The sequence below is a fragment of the Chrysochloris asiatica genome, unplaced genomic scaffold (genome assembly GCF_000296735.1).
Source record: "Chrysochloris asiatica unplaced genomic scaffold, ChrAsi1.0 scaffold00026, whole genome shotgun sequence".
NCBI classification, from domain to species: Eukaryota; Metazoa; Chordata; class Mammalia; order Afrosoricida; family Chrysochloridae; genus Chrysochloris; species Chrysochloris asiatica.
Window position 1 is genome coordinate 21,979,866 of NW_006408544.1, and position 4,053 is coordinate 21,983,918.

A 4,053-nucleotide genomic window follows, 5' to 3' on the forward strand; every position below is an offset into this window, starting at 1 on the left:
AGTGGTGGCCTGCTCCTATTAACCACTAATAAACTTTGGGTTCTATACCTTTGTTCTTGTCTTTTTATATAAGTGAGGTAATACAATATTTGTCTTTTTGAGATTGACTCATCTAAGTCAGCATAATGTCTTCAAGATGTGGCAGCATGCATCACAACTTCATTTCTCCTTCTGGTTTAGTAGTATTCCATTGTATGCATGTACAACTCTATTTTTTGTTTTACTTGTGTTCATGTAATCTCTAAGTCTGGAATAGTGCTTATATCATTTTCAATTTTATTCCCCACATGCAGAGTAATGAGTTTAATAAACACTTATTGGATTCAATGTTTCCTCTTAGTAAAAGGGGAAGTTAATGACAGTGTTATTTATTGTGGGCCTAGGGCCAGCACGGTGTGTCCATTCACACGTCCAACAACTGTTGACTGAGGACCAGAAATAGAACATGTCAGATGGTCACAAAGCATCTGCCTTCATTGAGTTCATAGTTTAATTTAATCCTCATCACAATCCTTAGGGTTTGTTTAATTAACTCAGTGTTTGCCAAACAGGAAACCAATAATTACTGATAGGAAATATGACCCATCAAAAGCCACTAAGATTTCAAGTGAGAACACCAAGACCTGAATCCAGTTGTGTAAGGAATGGTGTGTGTGCTGGGGAATATGCATTTCTGTGGTGGTTAATGTTGGACTCCTTCAGCTGTGTTGGGATCAGAGCCAATGCATGCCCCTGATGATGGCAGCCACTCTGCTCCTCCCCATTTCTAGAATCTGAGGAGTAAGGAGCCAGACCAGTCACAAGAGAGCCTTCCCTCTCTCCTCCTCCCCCCCACCCCCCCTCCCCAATGATCTCTCTTGAAATATGTGATCATTTTTCCACATGGCTATAATTGAAGGTTCCCTCCCTTTTAATAATAATTTGAAAGCAAAACTACAGTAACATCAAGATGACTTGTGATGACCAGGGTAAGAACCACTTTTTCCATCATCCTGGCATCTGGGGATGAGCAAAGGAAAGGGACAGAACATTATATGCTGTCTCCAAACACATTCATGCAGGCAAGCATTCCTTCCAGTGTACCAGGCCTGTGGCTGGGAGGTGCCGCTGGGCCCTCTGCTCTGCTATTAGTAGTTTTGGGACCATTGCTTCACTCACACACTGATTTCCTCAACAAACACACATCGGTTCTCAGGGCCAGGTCTGTGCTAGGTTCTGAGGAAACAGAGGTGAAGAGACACAGCCATTGTATTCACAAATGTTCCCATCCACTGGGTCTAATGGGCAAGGCAAACCTCATGATCAGAGCTTGAGGAGTGAGTAGATTTTCATGAGGTAAAGAAAAGAAACGTGTTCCAGACAGCTGAGTTCAGGAAAGTAAAGTGTGAGGTGTAGGTGAGGGCAAGATTAACTCAGAGGGGCTGTGGCTGGAAAGGAAGGCAGATGTCAACTCAAGAAGGACTTGGGCAAGGTTAAGGGCTTGGCTTTGTCTTTTAGAGATGCTGAAATATTACAGATCTATAATCCCTGCTTCACCCATCAGGACATATGTTGAATCCTCAAAAACCTGGGCCAAATCAGACATTTTAGGGTAAAGTATTTCCCTCATGATTTTATAATAAACTTTTAGTATGCTTATTCTTAAAGCTAAGAGATTTCTCACAGATCCCATGCCCAGGAAAAATAAAGTAGTTAAGGAATTATTAGAGACTAATGATTTACAATAACAGTTATCCTCTTCAAAATCAACACTTTTTATGTTCTAAGCACTGTGTCTTAGTTTCCTAGAGTTGGTATCATAGACATTTCACAATTGGGTGGACTCCTGGTGTGGCACTGTAGGATCAGCACTGGACAGCGAACCATTGTTAGAACAATTTTAGATCCCAGAGTGTTACAACAGCTTTAGATCCATTGCCAAAGAAACCAGGAACACTCGGGAAAGGTGAAGCAAAATTTCAGGTTTACTCAGCCAGCTGGCTCAGAGGAGATAACTTCTCCAGATTCTGAGCTCTGAGTGTAGGTTCAATGCAGGCTTATATAGTGATAGAAATGGGGAGGGACCAGGTTTGGGACCTGTTTCAGGACAGGCAGGGAAGTCAGAAGATTGGTCCGGTTAGTAACCTGATTATCATTCTAGCTTGTCTTCTGGGCAGGGATAATTGGTCCTGCTCAGTAACCTGATTAACATTCTAGCTGGTCTCTTAGGAGGGGAGGCAGTATGTTAATGTTTTACCTTTTCCTGTTCATTCCCCACTTTAAGGCTCCCATTATTTAGCTAATTGGAGCCTCAGCATCTGGTGGCTCCTGTAGGATTTGCCAGTACTTCACAGAGAGTAATTGTGAGGTTTCCTTTTGACTGATAATTGTTCCAATGGTAGTCTGTATAGCCTTGATTGCTAGTGGGAGAAGGCCTGGAATGATTAGGCAAATTCCATATAAAAACAGAACCCCACCTATGTGGGTATCTAAACTTCCAAAGGCAGAGAACCACCCTCTTCATTGAATCTGGGGTTCTTCTACCTATTCCAGGTTTGCACAGGGACATGGACAACTGTCTGTATCTTTTTTTTTACCAGGTCTTCTACTACCTGACCCTGGTCATCTATTTGTATGCAACAGTTAGTGAAATTAAATTTCCCACATACTCCTCCTTCTGCAGCCAATAACTAGTCCATGGCTAATTTATTTTGATAGATGGCATTTTGCATCTGGGTCTGTTGGCATGCAAGAAGGGTTAGGATCACCCTAGTTTCATTGGTTATAGGTTCAGTTACTTAGGAGGGTGCCCTCACATTTATAGTAAATATAGAAGGCGCTCTGGTAGTGTAGTGGCTACAAATCGGGCTGCTAATCTCAAGGTCAGCAGTTTGAAACTACCAGTGGTTCCATGAGAGAAAGATGAGGTTTTCTTCTCCCATAAAGATTTACAGCCTCAGAAACCCTATACAGGGTCACTATGAGTTGGACCCAACTCCACAGCACACAACCACCACCATAGAAGAGTAGTGTGGTGGTTACTGTTTGACCCACCTTGGTGGTGCAAGGGTCCCATTCAGGTTTTTCTCCTTGGATGCATGCTGTTTCGTCCCATAACTTATCTCAGATCAGCCTTTTTCATTTCTGGACAGGAGCATTATCAACAGAGCCTGAATATCTGCCCAGTTAGGATGATGGATAGCAAAATAGTGGTTATTAAATTTGTTGCTTTGGTTGGGTCATCCTGGTGTGGCACTGTGGTTCAATGCACTGGACCATAAGGTCTGTCTGAATCACAAGGTCAGTGGCTGAAGCCCACCAGTCGCTCCTCGGAAACCTCACACAAGGTCACCATGAGTCGGAACCAACCCAATGACACACAACATTTCACTAGGAAGTATTTGAAGTTTCCCTATTTAACAAGTGCAACAAATAGAGAAAGGAGTATGTGCCCAGTAATGTCCTAAAGCTTGCCTTTCCAAATTCAATCCTATGGGCATCTGTGGAGCGAGTATTACCTTGCCTCTGTTCTGGGTAGACCTCTACTGAAATGGGTCCCTTGAAGGGTATAGTATAGAGAAATCACTTCCAAATGGCTTTCCTCAGTTGCTGAATATAATGGGAAAGTTCACTAGGTCAAGTTATAGTTTTCCCTATGGCAGTTGCTGGTGCACTAGGAGTCGTAATAAGACAACGTTACAACCAAAAGCGAGTAAAGTTGTATTAAAGGTAATACAGAAATGGCTTCAAGCATACATTGACAGAGAACTTCCAGAGGTTCAAGTCAGATTCAGAGGAGGCCGTGGAACAAGGGATATCATTGCTGATATCCGATGAATCTTGGCTGAAAGTAGAGAATATCAGAAAGAAGTTTACCTGTGCTTTATTGACTATGCAAAGGTTTTCAATTGTGTGGGTCATGACAAGCTATGGACAGCATTGCGAAGTATGAGTATTCCAGAACATTTAATTGTACTCATGAACAGAACATGGGAACACTGAATGTTTTAAAATTAAGAAAGGTGTGTGACAAGGTTGTGTTCTTTCACCATACTTATTCAACCTGTATGCTGA